Source organism: Solanum lycopersicum, chromosome 10 (assembly GCF_036512215.1).
Source record: "Solanum lycopersicum chromosome 10, SLM_r2.1".
In the NCBI taxonomy this organism is placed as follows: domain Eukaryota; kingdom Viridiplantae; phylum Streptophyta; class Magnoliopsida; order Solanales; family Solanaceae; genus Solanum; species Solanum lycopersicum.
In genome coordinates this window covers 43,264,087-43,288,443 of record NC_090809.1, presented here as the reverse complement: position 1 = coordinate 43,288,443, position 24,357 = coordinate 43,264,087, and the positions used below count along the sequence as shown (strand labels likewise).

The following is a 24,357-nucleotide window of genomic DNA, read 5'->3' as shown; positions in this document are numbered from 1 at the left end:
CCATGTTTTAGTACTAGTTCCTAAGTGATGTACCTATGTTTCCTTGTTTATTCTAACTCTCTGAACATCTAAACATCATGAAATAATCCATAAACAAGATAAATTGAACCTTGGATCCATAACACAATTCAAGGAAAGTTAAGATCAAAGTCAAAGAAGTTAAGAGTCAAGTCTAAAAGTTAAAAAACAAGTCAAATCAAAGTTCTTAAAAGTTTTCAAAAGTCTTTCACAATGTTTTAACTTTATTTTTAAGACTCAAGTTTAAAGTAAAGTAAAAAATAAAGAGTTGAGTTCATTTTTGAAAAGTTACAAGGGAACCAAGTATTTCCTAAGAGTTCATAAATATTTTCACATTTGAACAAGAAAGGGGACATCGATTCCAAGAGAAGCTTTGAGCTAAGACTTGAGTAATTGTCTCAAACAAAAGAAAAAAGTTGTCTTAAAAACACTTGAGCTAATTATATTTTTGGGAGTAGTATCGAACACCGATATGGAAATGCGAGTTCATAATAACGCAGGCCTCCATAAACAATGTATCCATCATGGGTATTTAAGGATCATACTTTTTAGATAATCACTTAAGTTATGCTAGTGGATCACTAAGTTAAGTATTTCTATGTGACGACAAAATGTATGACAGTTCTGACAGCGTGGACAAGATTCTCTATCACCACTTAGGCTCATAGCGGTGGTTCTCGGTCAGAGAATATCCCACAGAAACTCTATTACTTTATTATAAAAGTATAGTTGGGTTTATTATTGCATTTCTTTAATGAAATAAGTTGTTTACACTATTTTACAAGCTTTTATATATATAGGTAGAATGGTCTGCTGGACCCTTATACTTGTATGAGTTTGTATTATGGATACTTTTACTTAGCCTTTTGTCATATGGACCCTTGAATCTAACCAAGATGAGATTTTAAAACCCGTGTGACCATGTGTGTAGGTCATTCTCCTTCACATAAATGACATGTCATATCCATGTCAGATATATTAATTCAATGTCATAATTATTTCATAACTATTTTTAAAACATATTAATCAAAATTATTCAAAAAAAAAATCTTAATTTAGTTTTTAGAGTATTATTTCACCATTTTCTATTCAACTTTTTCTTCAACTTCATTACTTCAATTTCATATTTTGCATTTTCATATGTTTTTTTGTATTTTGTTTGATCTATTGATATGTTTGTTTAATGATAGAAAAAGTGGTGAAGATCTTGGTGAGTTATAATGGAAAAAGATGAAACCTCCATACATCCAATTTTCCAATTCACTGCCAAAATCCATGGAGAAATTTCATGCCAAATCAACTTTTGTTTTCCTTCTGCATAATCATTTTCAGCAATTTCATCCCAGACACAACCTTTTCTTTTCTTCTATAGAATCTATTAACATCAATTTACCAAATTGGAACACTAAATCACAATAAATCGGAGCACTAAATTACAATCTCCGAAGACTACTATTTCACAGTGGAATAAGGGAAAGAGAGAGGCAGCAACAATCAATGTAGAGAAGAACGAGGTGATGAAGGTGCGAAGTGATGGCGGTGAAGAGGTTTTTTGGTCAGATCTAGTGGTGGAATGACTTAGATTGTTGATTTTGTAAAAGTTGGAGAAGGAAAGGAAAATGGTGATGGTGTGCGGTGAATATGTAGACATGTGAGGGAGAGAGTTTATTGATTTCGTCGACAAAAATGGTGACAACGGTGATAATAGATTTTTCATAAATTTTGAATGAAAATGGTTATAAAAGATGGAATATTTGGTGAACAAGAATTTTTTTTATTTACTTATTTTTTTAAAATTTATTTATTATATAATTTTCTTTTTATTAACCCAAAAATGTCATTCACACGCCTTATGGAGTGTAAAATCACAAATTTTCGCCTACTCAACAATTTTAAAGCCACATAAGCGTGGTCAATGATCAAAAGAGTCAGATATATTGTATTTTATTGAATTTAATGGTCCAAATGAAAAATAAATAAGTAGCCGATGTTGGTGTCGCTTATGTAGACGATGCTGGTGTCGCTTTTAATAGCTCATCTTCTTCATCATTCCCAAAACCATAGAATAGGGAGTTGTTAGGGGTTCCTGCGAAAATTGTGTTGTGTTAGTGAATTAACTAAGTTGGGTGGTAAATGATGAAAGTGAAACTGTTCTAAAATTGAATATGACAAAAAATGTGGGATATAATATTACCAACAAAGCTAAATAACGAACGCTTCACAGAAAGTCAACTGATTGATTTCCATGAGAAGAAGTTAACTAATTCATTTCATTCTCCCTATTGAGGGAACTTGAATCGACTGAGAATAAAATACTTCATTAAACAAAAGTCACAAAATCAAGTGAAGAGGTTCCTATAATTAGACAATTTAAGGTCTGTTAAAAACTGAAAAACAACTGGTTGTCATTGTCCTGTATATATATAGGAAAATAACACATGAGATAAACTTCATTTTGCTCATTCATGGAGTTGTATTTAGTACCCCTACGAAATATGATAATTCACTGTTAGTCAATAATGTGGGTTGGCTATACTATAACAAAAGAAAGCATGAGCAAGTATATAGAGGAAAACAACTGGACATATAATTTTACTAAATAAGGGCTATCTTAAAGTAAAACTATATAGAAACTACTAAGAGTCAATCCTCGTGATCCACTATTATTGAACACATCAGTCAACATTTATCACTATATAATATGTACAAATATTGAAGATCTTACTTCAGTCAAGGCTTGACAGGAATGAAAAATTGTGTTGATTAACTTTTCCCCTAAAAAAGAAGGTCAATAAAACACCTAACATATATACTGGTTATGAATAGCACATATTATGTATTATTAAGTAGATATATTAGTTGAACAAAGGTGAAGGAGAAGGAGAAATCCAACAGAATTGAGTCGAAGATGAATAAGAAAATATTGTGCAGCACAAAGAATTCACACAACAAAAATCAGAAAAATTGAATTTTTGTTGATGAAGTTAGCGGAGTCAATGTAGACAGTTAGCATCTGAATCAAAAATTGTAAAATCCAAAAAAGAAAAAATAATAAAATTTGCTCTTAAAGCCTAATTCCATTATCTGTAAGCACCATATCTTACACAAACATAGCAAAGTTTTAAAAGAGTGGTGAACAAAATATTATTGAACAAGATACACAAAAGGATGTAAGATGGTTTAGCAAAAGTATTTTACATCCACGACAAGAAAAATACATTATTATTTTTGGTTATTTTGGATGGAGAGCACTGCAAGCTGGTATGACCGAAAAGCACTCGGGAGGAACTAAAAACTAGATGAAAAATAGAAAAGCTGATATATTCTCAAATACTCAATGAACTGTAATTATTGAGAAATATCATCTACCATGTCTCCTACACCAAAAAATTAATTCTAAAGGCATCTATTGTTTATATAAGACTTGAATTTTTTTAGTTTCAAAAACATCTCTCTTTTGTTTCTAACCAGATAGTCAAACAGATGCAAACAGAGGCATGGCATACCCGATTTTCTTCAATTTTTTGTATGACTTTCTTGTTTGTACAAACATTTTTAGCAAGTCCCTCACACTATATGAAATCACCAATTTACTGCACTACAGTTAAGGAAGAGGTCCTAATTTTTTTTTTGTATGGCTGTAGTAGAGGAGGCCAAAAAGTAGTGATCCTTTGATTAAAACAAACTAAAAGCATTGCAAAGGAAGGATGTTTTTCACTTAACAACATCGAAAAACATTCAATTGCAGATGATTCTACCCTTAATTTTTAAAAAATATCACATATATCTAAATACTTTGAACTGTTAATCATTGTGATTTATAGTTTGATTTTCAATAATAAATGTGAAAATCAAATGCAGACTGACCTTTTACAGTTTTTTTGGTGTGGGTGGTTCAAATTTCAGAGTTGTACTTGAAGAAAAAGAAGCATTAGGTCTTTTCGTCACCTCCATCTCACTTATCTCCAAAGGCTTTATCTTTTTGGAATTCCTATTAATAGTGCTTGGCACAGTATGTGGCTTTCCATGTAGAAAATAATGGAGTAAGTTGCATTTGTGTTATTTGAGGTGCCCCAAGATGACTTCGTTAGGTGAATTTAAAATAGTTTGTTGGACAACATCTTATGGACATGATTAACAGACAAGGATTTGCCTCTATAAATGTAGAGAGTGAGAAGAAATTCTTTAGATCTAAGCATTTATGTTGTGACAATAGATGTAGAGGCAGGAATAAGAGATCACATTCACACATGTTATGTTAAATATGTCTTATGCCGTCATGGAGAATAGTTTTTCTCCCAATTCACCAGAGATAGATGTTGTGACTGTAGCAGTACCGTCAGTAAGATCAATTTGAAAGATACACCTGAAATCATGATAAGTTTAAAATGTGAGTGTTTCTCACTTTTTCTTTTAATAGACTATTTGAGATTTGATTAAAGGTGCTTTTATCTTTTATTATCAAAGATGCAATTTATGATTCATTCTTAATACATATCAATAATGTTTATTGTTATGTGTGTGATCTATCAGTTAGAGAAGTTGAAGGATAGTCTTCTCCCAAAAGTTGTGTTCATTAACTTCTCACCTAAAAAAGGAGGTCAATAAAACATCTAACATATATACGGATTATCAATAGCACATAGTGTGCATTCTTAAGTAGATATATTAATTGAACAAAAACGAAGGAGAAAGAGAAGTACCAAGGAATTAATGTTGTTTTCCAATTGCATTTTAGACAATGAAAATCCTTTCTATGTTTTGTGCGCTTCTTTTGTTTGCATCGTGAGCATTCAGTACACAAAACTCTTGCTATTCATCCAATCAATTGGAAAATATCATATACATAATACGTGTTAAGTTACTAATGAATAAAAAAAATTTGTTTTAATTATTTATTGAATATGCGTAGTCTTAAATTATCATCTTGAAGTATGACTTACAGAAGCAGGTGATGAAATTTCTTCAATAGAGCTAACTTGGTCGCCAGCAGGAGTCAATACCACGAGAGGGGTAGATGAGCTTGTGGAGGTTTTGTCCGACGCACGACTTAACAACATTGATTTGTTTTATTTTTCCCTATTGTTACAAAAGATAGTGTGTTTAGTAGATTTTTTAAATCCAAATTAAAGCTAGATAATAGGCGGAGCGTGAGTACCATTTGGTGAGTTCTACTGCCTATGGGTAATTAGGAGCAACACGTATTGTTGAATTGTACCTTCTCTACAATGACAACCCTGTACGACAAAAAGCTTGCATAAAGTTTTGTTATTATCTAAATAATGTTGGTAAAAAATTCAATGCATGTACCTTGAAAAGTAGAGATGCCTATACTCCTGCCAAGGATTACAATAAGATCCATCTATTTTTGGATTCCATTTTCTTCTATTTCTCCGAAATCCTCCTATAGAGTGAGGAGAAACTTATTTTTCTTGAGAACGTGAAGAGAGAAGGATAAGTACCATGATGATTACCAAATGATAAGTGATGGTACGATTAAACAAAAAATACAAGTGTTTACTTATTCAAAATATTTTCATTAAATGGGAAAATATAAGGCAAAATGTTGTGCTTACTAATTGTCACAAATGGTAATTTCTCCTGCGTATTTTTGAGGACCACAACAAAGAACGATTGTCAGTATATCTAGGTATATAATATATAATGGAATGGGTTGTAAAAGTGTCTATCAGTAAGCAAGTATAATTTAGTGTTGTAGAAGCTATTAGGAAGGATATACCTATTTCAAAAGCAGAATCAAGAATCATGTGAGGAATGCGGTCAAAGTTTGTGATATTCAGCTTGGTTGGTGGTGGAAGTGGTTTCTCAACTCCATTAGATGGTGTGATATGTTCAATTACTGGTTCTTTGTCAAGAGCCCAGTAAAGTTTATGTATCGGCTTCCCATATGAAGTTTGAGAAACTTTCATGAGTATAAGAATTTCTGCATACTGTTCAATTTCATCGGCATACAATACTGCCTTTATCTGGCATGCCTGAAAGTAAGAGTTGTAGAGAGCTTATAATAACTCAAAGTTTTTACTAACAGTAAAACAAAGCAAAAATATACATATGAGGTAAATATAGATATAGCAGAATATTCATGACACAAAATGTAATGAACTCATCTATTCATCTTCCAAAATCAAATTTTGAAATCTACATTTGTTGTCAGGGCTTTCTCTCTGGCGTCCGATTTCCATAATTTGGACTTTGCAAATTCAATATCGCGTTGCTAATGCTATTTGATCAATGTTCAATCTTAGTTCCATGTTTCTTAGAAATATTTGACCAAGCAGTAGTATCTGCAAGATAGCATTACTATTGAATGAAAGTCCTTTCATTTATGTGGTTGCATGAGCATGAACAATTAATTTAGGAAGAACATAATTGTCCTCCACATACTAAAAGTCAGAAAATGTAATGAAAGTACTATACAAATATTTTTAATGAAATTCAGAACATGCAAGAACATAATTATCCCTAACTTAGTGAATCATTAGAAAATATAATATCCTCAAATCTACCAGCTAGTAATAACATTGGAATTTTAAGTGAAATTTACAAATCTAATTTTGATTTTCCCCTTTGGTAACAACCAAAATCTGCAAGAAAAATTGAAAATGGGAAGAGGGAAAACATGAAAGAGGGAAAAAAACCTGACAAAGGGAGCAATAGTTTTTTTTCTACAATGGAAAGGATGAAAAATTTGTGCTTTATGAGTAATGAATAACGAGTAATAATGTGTGTGTGTGTGTGTGCATATATATATATATATATATATATATATATATATATATATATATATATATATATATATATATATATATATATAGTACAATACAAAGAAGACACGTTATATTATATAAAAGTAAATGTGTCTTCTTTAAAATTGATGTATTCGGCAGCCAATGAGATTGTGCCAAAAAGGAGAAAAAAATTATTGCATGTGATAGTAAAATTTAATGACGTATGATAAAAAAAAATAGTTATTACATTTGACAGTAGAATTTGAATAGCCTTTGGTCCAAGTTTCTTTTTGAGTTCCATATTTTTATTAGATATATAAATTTTGATGTTCTGTCATTTGTGTTTGTGGATGAGAGTGAGATGGTGTAATTATCTATATTTATTTTTGTTTTTTGTATTATTAAATGAATTGACTGAGGAAGAGCACAGAAGGAATTGAGACTTCATAAATATTGAGTATAAAATAAAAGTGGTGGAAATCACTTATCTTTGTTCAAGTATATGTATTGTATATTTATCTTGAATGATTTCTATGAAGTTGCCTCTTAGGATTTTTTGACAATTTGTTTGAGAATTAAGAGTTATTGGAATATCTTTTCCATTGTTTAAAAGGTAGAGTGGATGTGCAAGATTTACAATAACTTCAACAGGTGAATTGTAACTTTTTAAAGAATTTACCTCACTTATGAATCTACCGTATGAGGTGGTACTTCCCACTCTATATTTTTTCAACAAATAAAATGCTAGCAAATGACTTTTAATTCACTAAAAAAAGAAAACCTGTAAAAGTTGATAATTATGTTTTAGATATTTGTATAAGCTATATAATATGTAACTATAAAAACAAACTGAAAAGCAGTATATTATTTTTGAGGTAACAAAATGTTCGTGCAGTAAGTTTTAACTCCGGTCAATGTTTAATTTTACAGTTGGTATGTATATCCATAAAACATTCATCTTTGTCAAAACAAATAAATTACTACTTGAGACAAAAGACATCTTCTTACCTAGACATTACAAAATTAATAAAACTTATTCTTTAAATTTCGTAGGACTAGACAATTTGCTAATGAACTAGGTCAGATATAATTAGTGATTGACATGTTCAAATTTGTCCAATGTTTTACTGATGTTGTTACTGCATTCTTCAAAATTATGAAGCCTAAGTGTCGAAGCAAAAAAGCAACCAAGAAAAAAGTAAAAATAGTTTTATATTCATTTAAGTACATAGCATGCAAATTCCCTGAAAACTAACTCATCGTGAATTCTATAACCTGAAAAGAGCATTTGCATATACATGTGAGAAAGAGATTATCTATTTGTGCCATCAAACAACATTGATCATATTTCAATCTTGCATCATGATAGAACCAATCATTCATTCATGTTGAAGTACCAATAATTTATAGTCTATGTGCAATAGTTGCCTTATAGGGGTTTTTTATTATTATAATAAGCACATAAGATCATACCATGAATCAAACGAACAAATATATAAATTACATATCAATAAATGTGTTATCAAATTTGTCCTCTGACATAGAGCAGTAACAATGAACAGAATTCTTGAACGAATATATTTATCCTAGACCCAAGTCCTAACCTTAATGAAGAAGTGAAGATCACAAAATTTTTAGAAGTTAGATGTTGGAAGTTTGAATTGTGTCACATACACATTTGAAGAGGCCAACGACATCTAAAGGAATGTAATATCACATGTTTCATTTGGTAAAACATGAATTATCAAATGATGAGAACTATTGTGTCTATGAAGGAACTTACAATTTCTAGACTAAGCTCCATCGTTGCTGAGCGTAAGCGGTCTATAGTTACCTACTCTGAGTATGGGCAAACAAAAAATGTAACATCAGCAAGTGTTATTCAAAAAATATAGTCTTGCAAAAACCAAGTAAGATCATCGACATATAGTAATGAGACCCAAGTTTTCAACAATCAATAGACAGAGCTCAATGTCAGAGTTGTGTTATAGTGATAACATATGAAAAGATTATAGAAATGAAGAAGTGGAGACGGAACACTATTTTTTTCATACAAATTCTGATCTTACTATTGTCAACAAAGAGAAAAGAAGAAAATTAGAAAGCATTTAAATTAATATGCTAATAAATTAACATAATCATGTTGACATGCAAATTTATATAGAACTGAATAATATGGAATTAATACATTCAAATACTAAAATTATATCAAAACCAAATAATCCTACAAAGAGATCTTGACAATTGTCAAAATTAGAGCCTATAACAACAACCCGAATAAATTAGAATTGACTACACAATCTCATGGTTCATCTTACTCCATTAAACGTTTGATTCCCTCTAATTTTCATAAATAGTAGGAGAAGGGGTGGGGGGGGATTCCTATTCATATATTAATTTTTTAATTGCTTCGTAGGGATATGGGAAGAGAATTTTGCTTTTCAAAGTTCACCCAATTTTAAAATTTTAAATAAACATTTCAAACTCCTATACAAAAATATATAAAAGCAATAAAGCATAAAGAGAAGGAACTTACTCATAGTATAAAACTCACAAGACAAATTAATAGTGGAAGAACTTGCATCAACAATGTTAGAATTTTTTGGTCTTGTATTTTTATGTTAAAGCATAGTGCAGGAAGTAGAAGGACCTAAAACAACTCTTTGAATATTAGAATCAGGGACTTAAATCATCATGAAGAATAATACAATAAGGCATCCCAAGTGAATAAAAAACTTGAGGAGACGTTCACAGAGAGATATAACGTCTTAAGCTTCTCTGTTAGCCCTTTTTTAAGCCTATCCTGATTTCACAATTCTATTAGTCAAGGTTTTTTAAAGAAAGTCGGCATTTGGCATCGTTTTTATACCTTTTCGGCTTTCAAAAAAATGCTTTAAAAAGGTTTTATGTTTATGAACACTTTCTAAACTAAAAAATAACTTTAAGTCAGAAGTAACATACAAATAAGTCTATCAAAAAACCCACGTAGTCTTTCTTAGATAAAACTGCAGGACACAGAAATTGAGGCTCACATTTGGGCATTGGCAGAGGGAGTTGCTAAATTAGTTGTCCATTGTATTCTATTTGTGTTTCTTTTCCTGTAATATTGTGTTAACAGATTTAGTTATTGTTGGGTATGTAGCAAGAATTAATGGGATATAGAGGGAAGGAGAGGAATTTGAAAAGTGGAGAACTTAAAAAGTTGGGAACTTGAAAAGTCCTCTAATGCTTTAATGAAATAAGCAATTGTCCCTCATCGGTAATGGAAATAAAAATCGAAGAGTTTAAATAAATAAACACTCCTATTAATTCTTAAAAGGGTTGGAAAGAGGGACCCCCCTCGCTCCGTCGTCGTCGTCGCTCTCTTCGGCTTCATCTTCTGATCAAGAGATTTTTTTGGACAAAATTTATTTTAATTATTTATTTAATTAATTAAATGACCAAAAAATATTTTCAATTAATTAGTTGATAACAGAAGTTAACCGAAATATTTTCAACTTTTTAGTTAACCCGACCCGACTCGGATTCAGCACGCCTGACCCGTTTTAATTTCCGTTATATTTAAAATTTATGCCATGATTGTTGGAAAGGTTGCAACTTTCAGGAACACTCAATACCATTTGAAAGTTTGCAACCTATCATTTATGGTCGTGTCAATTCTGAAAGGGTTGCAACCTTTCAGAATATATTCTTCTTTCCTATAAATACCACTCAGTCTTCAGAATATTTTCCAACGAATTTTCTGTTCTTCCTTCTTCTTCTAAATACATTTTTCTTTGTGTACTTTCCTGTTGTGGATTGATTTGCTGACAGTAGAGTTTTTGGTATTTACACTCTACTGATTAAGATCATTTTACCCTGGGAGTTTATATTCCTAATCAAACCTCGGATACTACAGGGGAATGATTTCCTTAAGGGGACACTATGAGTTCAGTTGACTTTATCTTCTTCCAAACTAAAAGATTGTTACAGTTTCTGGTACGTTTGTTTTAACTATTTTCTGAAATATATTTCTCTTCATCTTGCTTACTGATTCGATAAATTTCAGTTTTTTCGTGTTTCTTAATAATTTATTATAATCAGTAATTTATGGTTTTAATAACACATATTGGTAAAAAATCTTAAGGAAATTATTTTTTAAAATCTGTGTTTCTGGTGGAGACAAAAATCTTCGTTATTTTATACTCCTTTAATTCTGCAATTATAGTTTATTGTTTACTTAGATTGTGTCAATTTTGTTTTACATTCTGATTCTGAAATGGCAAACACTGGTGTTACAGTGGCTATTGGTGCACCAACCTTAACTCTTGTAAACAAGCAGAAAACCAGGTAAATTCGCAGGTGTGAATTTCAAAGGATGGAAGCAACGAGTATTTTTTTGGCTTACCACTCTTGGTCTGTAGAAATTTACAAGTGAAGATACTATAGTTCCTGCTGATGATATGCCAGACAGGGAGAAATTCATGATTATTGAAGTATGGAAACAGTCAGATTTCCTATGTAAAGGCTATATTTTGAGTGCTTTAGAGGATGACTTATATAATGTCTATAGTGCAATAACAACTTCAAAAGAGTTGTGGAATGCACTTGAGAAGAAATATAAGACAGAAGATGCATGCTTGAAAAAGTTTGTGGTCGCAAAGGTTTTAGACTATAAAATGGTATATAGTAAAACTGTTGGATCACAAGTGCAAGAACTTCAACTTATTCTCCATGATCTGATTGCTGAACATATGGTAGTAAATGAAGCTTTTCAAGTGGCTGCAATGATCGAGATGTTGCCTCCTGCATGGAACGATTTCAAGAATTATCTAAAGCACAAGCGTAAAGAAATGAAGATTGAAGATTTTCTGATTCGGCTCAAGATTGAGGAAGATAACAAAAATGCCGAAAGAAGTCGCGTAAGAGTTCAACAATCATTGGAGTTAATATCATTGAAAAAGCTCATACCAAAGACAAAAAGAGAAAGAAGTCCAACGGGCAGAAGTCAGAACAGGTCAAGAAGAAATTCAAAGGCAACTTTTACAACTGTGGCAAGGCTGGTCATAGGTCTTTTGATTGTCATGCTCCAAAAAAGGGAAAAAACCAAAGGCAAAGGCAAAAGTCAAGCAAGCATCGTGGAAAAGATGGAAGATGCAGATGACTTATGTGCAATGATATTGGAGTGTAGCTTAGTTGAAAATCCCAAGGAGTGGTTTCTTGACTCAAGTGCCACTAGACATATTTGCTCTGGAAACTAAGATTTTGCAACGTACACTCCTGCTGAGTACAATGAAGATTTATTCATGGGAAATACAGCAACTGCAAGGATTGCAGGAACTGGGAAAGTAATGTTGAAACTGATATCCGGCAAGGTGTTGACTTTGAACAATGTTCTGCATGTCCCTACTTTTAGGAAGAATTTAGTGTCTGTTGCACTTCTCGTTAAGAACAGGTTTAAGTGTGTCCTAGTTAGTTATAAAGTTGTAATAAGTAAGAATGAAATGTTCATAGGAAAGGGCTACCTCAATGAGGTTCTTTTCAAACTAAATGTTATGCTTGTTGACAGTGTTAATAAAAATTCTGCTTCTGTTTACTTATTGGAGTTAAGTGATTTATAGCATGCCCATTTGGGACATGTAAATTACAAAGCCTTGTGAAAATTGGTTAATCTAGAAGTATTGCCTGATTTAACTGCGATAAGTCGAAATGCGAAATTTGTGTGGAAAGTAAGTTTGTTGAACATCCTTACAAGTTTGTTGAAACAAAATCCTAAAACTTTAGACTTAATTCACACAGATATATGCGATATGAAGTCAACACCATCTCGTGGTGGGAAAAAGTATTTTATAACTTTTACTGATGACTGCACTCAATTTTGTTATGTATATTTGCTTAATAGTAAGGATGATAAGCAATTGATGCATTTAAGGAATACAAAAATGAAGCGGAAAACCAATTAAATCTAAATCTAAAAAGTATTCAGAGTGATAGGGGTGGAGAATATGAATCTTTTATTGCAGAGATATGTTTGGAATATGGTATTATTCATCAAACTACTGCACCTTATACACCATAGTCAAATGGTTTGGCAGAACGGAAGTAGAAAAAAACATTAAAGGAAATGATGAATGCCTTAATGATCAATTCTGGTTCACCGCGAAACCTGTGGGGGGAAGCCATCCTTACAGCTAATACAATTCTCAATAGAGTATCCCATCAAAAAACACAATCAATTCAATATGAGTTTTGGAAAGAAAGAAAACCCAACTTCAAATATTTCAAAGTGTGGGGGTGTTTAGCCAAGGTAGAGGTTCCTTTACCGAAGAAGGTTAAAATTGGACCCAAAATAATAGATTGTGTCTTTATTGGATATGTTGTGAATAGTAAAGCCTGTCGATTTTTGGTTCACAAATTTGATAATCCTGAGATTCATGTTAATACGATAATCATACAATGCAGAGTTTTTTGAAAACATTTATCCGTATAAAACTGAAAGTGAGTCAACAAGTGAAAGACTTAAATGACCAAGAGAAGAATCAATGGAAAATATTCTAACTAGGGAGGAACCTAGGCCTAGTACTCGGCAAAAAAAATCTGCTTCTTTCGGACCAGATTTTGTAGCACTATTGCCTGAAAATGAGCCTCAAGCATTTAAAACAGCTACGTCTTCATCAGAGTCAACTTATTGGAAAGAAGCAGTCAACAGTGAGATTGAATCAATTTTAAGCAATCACACTTGGGAATTAGCTTAACATCCTCCAGGAAATAAACCTTTAGGATCAAAGTGGATCTTTAAAAGGAAAATGAAACCTGATGGAACGATTTACAAATATAAGGCTAGACTAGTAGTTAAAGGGTACAGACAAAAGGAAGGTTTGGACTACTTTGACAAATACTCTCCAGTAACAAGGATAACATCAATTAGGATGTTAATAGCACTAGCAGTGGTGCATGTTCTTATAATCCACCAAATGGATGTAAAGACAACTTTCTTAAATGGAGAGTTAGAGGAAGAAATTTACATGGAATAAACTGAAGGGTTTATAGTTCTTGGTAAAGAAAAGAAAGAGTGCGCACTTGTGAAGTCACTTTATGGACTCAAGCAAGAACCGAAACAATGACATGCTAAATTTGACAAAACAATGTTGGCAAATGGATTTAAGATTAACGAATATGATAAATGTATTTAAATTTAAAATATTATGAATCATAAAGTCACTGTTTGTTCGTATGTTGATGACATGTTAATGAGTAAAGAAATTGATGATATAAATGCTACTAAGCGCATGTTGTCCAGCAAGTTCGAGATGAAAGACTTAGGAGTTGCTGATTTGATCTTAGGGGTCAGGATTATCAAAACTCCCCAGGTACTAGCATTATCTCAATCTCATTATATTGAAAACGAATTGGGTAAGTTCAAATACTTGAATTTCAATGTTGTCAAAACTCCAATTGATTTAAGTCGTACATTTAAAAAGAATGAAGGTCAAAGTGACTCTCAATTGGAATATGCTAGAGTGTTAGGAAATTTGATGTATATTATGAATTGCACGTGAACAGATATAGCATGTGCTATTTGTAAACTGAGTCGGTACACTATTAATCCGAATCAAACTCACTGGATGGATATGAAACGTGTGTTGGGTCATCTAAAATATACACAACATTATTCTTTGCATTATAATAAATATCCTGCTGTGATTGAAGGACATAATGATGCAAATTGGACCACCGGGTCAAATAATGTAAATCCACAAGTGGTTATGTATTCATACTTGGTGGGGGAGCAGTCTCTTGGAAATTGTCCAAACAGACATGTATTGCTCGCTCCACAATGGAATCTGAATTCATTGCTTTGGATGAGGCTGGTGAAGAAGCGGAACGACTTCGAAATTTACTAGAGGATATCTCATTTTGGCCCAAACCTGTTGGACCAATTTGGATACATTACGATAGTCAAGCAGCAATAGATAGGGCAGGGAGCGTTATGTACAATGGGAAGTCTCGTCATATACGACTTAGACATAACACCGTAAGACAACTGCTCTCTAGTAGAATTATCACAATTGACTATGTAAAGTCAAGCTATAATGTGTCAGATCCACTAACGAAAGGTCTAGTGAGAGAGGCAGTTGAAAGATCATCTACGGGAATGGGTTTACACCTTAGGACAAGTCAGCATGACGGTAACTCTATCTAGCAGACTGGAGATCTCAAGAGCTAGATTCAAGGAGAAAAACAAAGTTGTGGCTGACGGTTCGACATTGTCAATTAACTCAATCCATTCTCTTGATGAAGACAATGTTCAGGAAAAGTTTAAGATTATAAGGTTTGTTAATGAGGTAATAAAGCTTAAAGTTTTTCATGATTTTCTATGTTTGGTATATTTTGACCAAATAGTGTATCTACGAGATGACATGGTTAGAAATCACATATGTGGGGTAAAGTTGAAGCCACTTCAAAGAGAATTTTATGTCAAAAGTCTATTCTGTATACACTCATGAAACCAGGAGGTGTTCATGGCTGAAACGAACACAACCGTAAGAATCATAAACAGTTAATGGTTAGTTGTGTTACATATGGTTGTCTAAGTATACACCAAAGCTCGATGGTTCAAAGATATCACATCTATCGATTTACCGAGTATATCCGACATATGTTTTATACGGAAAGTCCAATGGGAAACCTACTTATCCAGATGCAATTAATCTTTGCTTGTAAAGTACACAATTGTCTGTGCATTCCTATGTTATAACCATTCCCATCAATGTGGGGGATTGTTTGGTATGTAGCAAGAATTGAGGGGAAATAGATGGAAGGATAGGAATTTAAAAAATTGAGAACTTGAAAAGTTGGGAACTTGAAAAGTCCTCTAATGCTTTAATGAAAAAGGCAATTGTCCCTCATCGGGAATGGAAATCAATATAGGAGAGTTTAAATACATAAACACTCCTATTAATTGTTAAAAGGGTTGGAAAAAGAGACCCTCCTCGCGCCGTTGTCGTCGCTCGCTCACTATGGCTTTGGCAAATGATCGATCGAGAGATTATTTTTTGGACAAAATTTAATTTTATTACTTATTTAATTAATTAAATGGCCAAAAAATATTTTCAACTAATTAGTTGATAACAAAAGTTAACCGAAATGTTTTAAACTTTTTAGTTAACCCGACCCGATTCGGATCCGCGCGCGTGACACATTTTAATTTTTGTTATATTAAAAATTTCCGCCATGACTGTTCTAAAAGGTTCCAACTTTCAAGAACAGTCAATACCATTTGAAAGTTTGCAACATTACATTAATGGTCGTGTCAATTCAGAATATGTTCTTCTTTCCTATAAATACCACTCAGTTATCAGAATATTTTCCAATGAATTTTCTATAATAAACTTCTTCTTCTAAACACATTTTTCTACGTGTACTTTCCTGTTGTAGATTGATTTGCTAACAGTAGAGTTTTTGGTATCTAAACTCTACGGATTAAGATCATTTTACCCTGGGAGATTATATTGCAAATCAAACCTCGGATACTAAAGGGGAATATTTTGCTTAAGGGGACACTGTGAGATCAGTGGACTTGATTATCTTCCAAACTAAAAGATTGTTTTAGTTTCTCGTACTTTTGTTTTAACTATTTTCTGAAATAAATTTCTGTTCATCTTGCTTACTTTTTCGATAAATTTCAGTTACTTCGTGTGTCTGAATAATTTATTACAATCAGTAATTTTTGGTTTTAATAACACAGAACCTTTCATTAATGGTCGTGTGAATTCTAAAAGGGTTGAAACCTTTCTGAATATATTCTTCTTGCCTATAAATACCACTTAGTCTTCAAAATATGTTCCAACGAATTTTCTGATCTTCCTTTTTCTTCTAATAGCATTTTTCTTCGTGTACTTTTCTGGTGTGGATTGATTCGTTGACAGTAGAGTTTTTGGTATATACACTCTACTGATTAAGATCATTTTACCCTGGGAGGTTATATTCCAAATCAAACCTCGAATACTAAAGGGGAATAATTTTCTTAAGGGGACATTGTGAGTTCAGTGAACTTGATCTTCTTCCAAACTAAAAGATTGTTTCAGTTTCTGGTACGTTTGTTTTAACTATTTTCTTAAATAAATTTCTGTTCATCTTGCTTACAGATTCGATAAATTTCAGTTACTTCGTGTTTCAGAATAATTTATTACAATTAGTAATTTCTTGTTTTAATAACATATAACGTTTCAATAATGGTCCTATCAGTTTTGAAAGGGTTTCAACCTTTCTGAATGTATTCTTCTTGCCTATAAATACCACTCAGTCTTCATAATATTTTCCAATGAATCTTCGGTTCTTCATTTTCTTCATGTACTTTTGTGTTGTGGATTGATTCTCTTACACTAGAGTTTTTGGTATCTACACTTTACTGATTAAGATCATTTTACCCTGGGAGGTAATATTCCAAATCAAACCTCGGATACTAGAGGGGAATAATTTCCTTAAGGGGACACTGTGAGTCAGTGTACTTGATCTTCTTCCATCTAAAAGATTGTTTCATTTTCTAGTACGTTTTTTAAAACTATTTTCTGAAATAAATTTATTTTCATCTTGCTTACTGATTCGATAAATTTCAGTTACTTCGTGTTTCTGAATAATTTATTACAATCAATAATTTCTGATTTTAATAACATAGATTGGTAAATAGTTATACTTAAAAAGACATCTCTTATTCCTAGTTAAACAAATAGTTTACATAATGAATAAATGAATAATTTTGAAATTTGTTTCATATGAAAAAGTCTTGCAAGAAAATCATGCAACCAACACAAATTTTCAGTAGAGGAAGAGAGTGACATAAAGGTTTCGCGTGCTGAAAAGTTTCTTCAGAGTTGATAAACTATTATCAGAAATTTGAGTCGTGAAGAACTGAAGTACTACAAGACCCCAAGTAATATAAGACAAAAGCAGTTAATCAGGGCATAAGAACTACTCGTACCTTGTCCGGACCACCAACATCCCACACAGTAAATTTGATGTTTTTGTATTCAATAGGCTCCATATTGAAGCCTATAGTTGAAATAGAAAATGGTTCAAATTACACGGCATGATCAAGAAATCTCTCCTAAGAACACACATGATAAGCATTTCATTAAGATTTATAATTTCAGTCCATAACAGCAATCTGCGAAAATTGTTTGATTCTCCAACATATCATCCCCATTCTTAGAGAATACAATATGTCACATATTATCACCTGTAAATGCAAATAATGTCTAATAATTTTTGTAGAGTAAGCCAATCTTTGGAAGTACACCTACCAAATAACAGTAATCAATGGATAGACATAACACATTCTTTTTAGATATACAGATCAATATAAACTTACTTTCAAGTCTCATACCCCATGATGAGTTAAATTTCTAAACATGCAATAGGGAGAATCAAAATAAGTAAAAAAAGTAAAAGTAAAAGAAAACTAAAATAGATTCCACAGAACGAAGCATACCAATGGTTCGGATAGTGGTAACAATTTCACCCAACTTGAGTTTGTATAGAATTGTGGTTTTACCAGCAGCATCGAGACGAACCATAAGAATTCACATTTTTTTCTTTGCAAAGATGCGAGTAAAGAGTTTAGTGAAAGACAACCCCATCTTTGTTAATCTGAAAAATAACATAAATACTTAATATGAGGGATGAAATCGAATACAAAAACTTATTTCGAAAGAAAATTATTAGCATATGAATTATTCCCTCACCAGAACCCTTTCCCCTGTCGTCGTCAATCCTGTATCAATACTTAACGTATCTTCAGTGCTAAAGATACCCACCAACAGCCATCAATTTCTTCTTAATATTATTAATATGGGAAGAAGTAGACAAATTTTATCACTTTTTATTTTTTATGACAATTTTCTTTTAGACGAAAAAGGGAAACCCGCAGCCGCTACCTTTTGAGTGAGCAGGAGGTAAAATCCTACTCTTATGCAATAGCTCTCAAGAGCTTTGGAAATTCAGACATCCAACATGGGATTCCCAAAAACAAAACACTAGCCCACCCCCACCACCTTGAATAGTAATTTTTTTACCACTTTAAACAAGCCATTTATGGTCACAACTTCAGAGGATATCAAGTAATAACAGATATAGTCACATTTAATAAGACATCTCTTATTCCTATATATATATATATATATATATATATATATATATATATATATATATATCCCATAAATTACTATATTCGTAGCTGTTTTTTTCTCGAAAAGATAGTACAACAACAAAAAGCTCAACAATGAAAGCTTACTCTGAGTTTTCAGCCTTTGATACAATTAGTAATTTCATGGAAACACCAAAAAATTCGACAACTCCATTCTTTCTCAACGAATCACCTGACAGTTGTAAGTTTATCAATTTTATTAGAAAACTACTAAATGAAAAAAGAAATCAAGAGGATACATATCTAGTCACCCTTAGTAGATAGTTCAACTTCATTAACATCTGCCAAGACAACCAGCTGTTCAAACTAATCAATTTTCATAACACATAATAATTGCCTTCATTGTGGAATTTTGTCAAACTGATGACCACATCTATATCTGCAAAAATATCATATTGGCCAAAAAATTTAGTATTTAAGTAGTTGCTAGTTGATACTACAAAATAACTAGAAAAAGATCATGGATGAGCAGAATAATCAATTAAGAGAACATTTTCATATCCATAAAATAAAGGATTCCATCTTTAACTTTTCCCTTTACTCTAATCTCTCTAGAATCAGAACAACACTGGCAAACTTGGACTTAACTCCATTTTTTTGTCCCCAAAAATAAGTCTAACTTCATCTGCAAGTTCAACTATTTCCTCTTTTTCACCTTTTAAATTTCAACCCTAAAATATATAGAAATACCATAACTATGTGCACCAAAACTATTGAGAAAAATGAATGTTTAGGATGCACTATGTGCATCAAGGGTCCAAAGTCATTAGAAAAAAATTGAGAAAATAGACAAAGCTTACCAAGGAGGATAGACAAATCTACAGAGAATTGTGAGATGATAGTACAAAAACTTTTAATTAGAAAACCATTTATATCCATCCATAATAATAATGAGAAAATGGGCATGGGGAAGACCCCTTTTTAGAAACTCAATTGTACACATAAAAGCTGCAACCTTTCCAAATATGTTTCTTTTTTGAATATCAGTTTTAACTTCTTCTAATTTTGCTCGGAATACTCTACTAACAAAATCAGGTCTATTTTGAACTTCTTCCGTTGGTTGTAAATGTTCTTGTATTTCAGGTCAAGAAGGATTATAGGTCATTGTTAAAAATATGTCCGATTTTCCAAAATGTTGTACCAAAGCAATGACATCCATATATCTTTGACGCATATCTCTTGAACCTCCTATGAAACTACCAGGAAGAATTTTTGGTCTCCCAATATTGGAAGCATCTCTTTCTCCTTGCCTCAATAAATCAATGATTCCTTGGAAGGCTTCAACTCTAAATAGATTTTGATTAAATAAAATCTAATCTAATCTTTGTGTCTCTAGTTTTATATATTGGTCAACTATGTATTGTTGAAATACCCTTCCAGAATGTAACGTTTCATTTGGTTCTTCATCTCTTATTTGTATTATATGACAATAATATTCACGATAGGAAACATTCTCTCTTTTTCTCAATCCTTTTGATAAAGTTTTAGATTCCATGTCAAGGACTCCATTAATAGAAGTCATGTTCATTACACTTGGTAGTTGCTCATATTCACAGTAAATTTGACTGTTGGAATAATTGTTATGTCTTTTTGATTTTTTTAATACCACAATGCCAACCATTTTGATTATAAGGAAACAACAATGGATATTGCAATGAATCATAATATCCATAATAGTAATTTACCAATTGACTTCTGTTACTGTGAGTGTAAATTCTAATATGTGGTGTGGAAATTTTATCATTAAATGGATCTTCAATACAAATTGCCCCAACTTGGGATTCAGTTGGTAAGTATGTGTTCTTTGGTGTAAATTGGAACTTGAGTGTTCAGGGAAGGAAGATAACAATATGGTTCGCTAGCCTTCTTGAGGAGATACCGAAGAAGTGCTGATTGTAAGGGCGCCAATACTATTTGATTGATGTTCTCCTGTAGTTAAAGTGACTAGTAGGTTTGTAATTTCAAAAGCTTCAACTACAAAATGAGGAAAAAAGTTGTATTAAGAGTAGGTGAGATGAAGCGTCTATCTATAGCTATAGATATTCAGAAGAGACATTTCAAAGCTTCAACTACAAAATGGTGACCAACATAATTTCATTTAATGGTTGAAAGAAAACTTCAAGTATTTTAGATGGTACATTTAAGGAAATATTGATTATATTTGAGGAGAACATAGAGTTGCAACTAATAGTTCATACCTAGCTCAGAAGTGTTTATTTGTAATTGACAAATCATTCAGCTAGCAACAATATACACAAATAATTCATATGTAATCGTATAAAAAATAGAAGAAAGCACAAGATGGAAACCAAACTCTTAGAAGATCAAACAAAAAAAATGCAGAGGAGAAGCAACTCAGGTGAACTGTGAAGATTAGATAACTCCGACCCAATAGGAAAATTTCAGCAATTATTTCTCGTAAGTGAACTATGCTTCTATTTTCTTTCCTGTTCTGATGACCTTTGGTAAGATATCCCTTATAAATTTGAAACTTAACTCGGTAAACTTTATGAAAGATTAGATACTTGAAGACACTATGAATCTCTCCATTAAATTTGTTAACAACTTTTGCTACATAAAAGTTCCTAATCTGTCCATTATTAAAATTTGACTATGAATTTGGGTACATATAGTTCATGTAAATAACTTTTAGTAGTTTCACATTATACGTGTCCATTATGTTTGATCATATACGTGAAAACTACTAACACAATTTTGTTGCCTTTATTTTACAATAGATTTACCTAAATATGGTTAGCTACCCTTCTTGAGGAGTTAACGAAGAAGTGAAATTGTCAGGGCGCCAGTACTATTAATTGATGCTCTCCTATAGTTAAAGTAACTGATAGGTTTGTGGCATCGGAAGCTTCAACTACAAAATTAGGAAAATAGCTCTAGTATGAGTAGGTGAGCTGAAGCGTCTAACTATAGCTATAGATATTCAGAAGACACATTTCACAGAAGGAAGATAGGAATATGCTTAGCTAACATTCGTGAGGAGATAATGAAGAACTGATTATTCTAAGAGCACCACTAGTATTTGATTGATGAAGGAATTTTTGTCTTTTTGACTCAGCCCTTTGGATAAAAATAATTGTTTTCTCTCTGGTGACATTTGTGCATATCTGGTACGATGACGCAAATTTCTGTCAGAAGTTCTCGCTTGGGCAGATACATTATTTCTATTTTCTTCCATTCTTGTTTCAAGTAGTTCATGATTTGTTAAACTAATTAACAATTTAATCCAATGTGGAAAAAATACATACCTAAATGGAAAAAAGGGCATAGAATTGAGAAATATCAATGCAACATTCACGAAAATAATAATTAGAATGAGAATAAGACAAACAAGCACAACTATTTAACTAATTACATTAGTTTTGCACAGTCAAATGCTGAGATATCGATAATCTTAAAATCTATCTACAACTAAAGCATTGAAAGGGAAAGAAGTTTGAACATAAAAGCAAATTATTTGAAGATAAGAAGCAAATTATCCTTAAAATGCACGACTATTATACAAACACCTTTCTTCCCCCTAAAATCCTAAGCACAAATCTTTAAACAAATATTTTCTTCAAATTAAAATCTATAGGCACCCATGTCTTAACTAATGTTATTAAAAATTGGCTCAAGGTCAGACATAAAGCCAACCAATTTGTGTCCGCTATGTCAAGTTTTCTACAAGTTTGCCCAAATCATTTTCACTTTCAAATAAACTCTCTAATTTCTATTACTTGGACATCATATATAGGAAGAGAAATTGGAGAAAAGTGAGAAGGAAAACTTACTGTAGCTAACAATGCACCAACAATGAAGATAAATTTGAGGAGAGAGGAAGATTAATGGAGATGAATATGGCTGATTGTTGATGAGAGAGAAGTGTCAGAGCAAATGTTGAGTAAAAAATGGAAGATCTAAAGTCGATAAACAACAAACGTACATATCCTAAGATTTAATAGCAAAATTACCAATATGACCTTGTTCATCCTCTAGAAATCCCTTCAATTTAATGGCAAAATTACATAATTGTCTTCCACTATGTTTATATGATTTGATGGTCTATATGGGTCATTTACTTCCATTATGTTTTATTAGTACCAATATCTGAAATTCTATTTGTTGGCATTTTTCAATTAGGCAACCTATGAACAATAGCTTTTATTGAAGTTACCTTCCAAACTTAAAAAAGGCAGTGCTGAAACAATTGAGCAATCAATTTGTTTGATTTTTCAAGTTTCATCCTTACTATAAGAGGGAAGACCAAAACACATAGTAAAACATCTTCCTCAATATATTTATATTACTAAGCAAATGGTTAGAAATTATTGGTTGACAACAAAAAGCATGAATAAGGTGCTATTCAAGGTAAAAGGGATGCCAACAGCTTATAATAAAAATCAAGATATATGACAGTGTAGCTATGTGGAACAATACACCCTCTGTGTAATCCTATAGGTTCATCAATTGTGTGACAAATGTTTAAAGGAATCTCCTTTAAGTTTGTTAGGTATCTCGTATATTGTATTTACCAACTATTATAGTCAACCATATAAGATATATCACCCAAAAAATGTATTAATTGTTTAATATCTTCAAGCACGCCATTAGATGCTTTTAAGTCTTAATACATTTTTCTCTATGAGTTTTAGCTTTAATGCCATACATATAGTAATCACTTTTTTGACTGTATAAATAATGTAGGAGCTTCAAGTTACTTTTGGGAAGAAAGTAAAGAAACAAAATGATGACAATATGGTAAAATATTTCATATGAGAGATAGATTTCAGAAATTGTAAAGGAGAGGTGACGGAGAGTTATGAATCAACTAAGCTGTGACGGAGACTACAACATGTTTACTTGCGTTGTTAACTTTGTTATTAAGATAAACGCTATATCAACATTTTCAACAAATGTTATTACAAGCGAATTATCTGTAGAAACATATGATCAAATGTTGCTACATATAATCATGTGTAGCAACATATAGTTTTAAATAATGATTACGTGAGGAGTGTGCTTTTAGATATATTAGATGTGGCAAGATATTAAACAAATGTTGCTACAGGCGAATCAGTTGTAGCAACATATTACTCAAACATTTGATACATATAATCATCTATCCCAATATACTTTTAGATAATGATTACGTGGGAGTATGATATTAGATATACCTTTTGTTTAATATTTACAACTCTTCAGTTCACTCTGTCGAAACGTCAAGTCTTGCAACATTTTAAAATTGTTGGCCTTTATAAGAACACAAGAAGGGAGCGATAAGTCAAAAATTATCTTCTCTTCTTATTCGTTTTCAAAAATGGTTTCAAATAGAAAAAACTTCTTCGAATTCCTCCTGACTGAATTAGTAATTCTTATCGTTGAAAGGGTTGCTTCATAATCTCTAGA

General features: G+C 31.9%; 1 long non-coding RNA gene across 1 annotated transcript; it reads right to left on the bottom strand.

The window, feature by feature from the left end:
* Window positions 1-5,599: 5,599 nt before the first annotated feature.
* LOC112940134 (uncharacterized) lies at window positions 5,600-22,859 on the bottom strand. The gene is made up of 6 exons (XR_011212067.1): window positions 22,743-22,859; window positions 19,039-19,330; window positions 18,238-18,395; window positions 17,728-17,798; window positions 8,551-8,606; window positions 5,600-6,323 (listed from the first exon to the last, which is right to left on the bottom strand). It is a non-coding gene; the product is annotated as an uncharacterized lncRNA (long non-coding RNA).
* Between the last annotated feature and the right edge of the window lie 1,498 nt (window positions 22,860-24,357).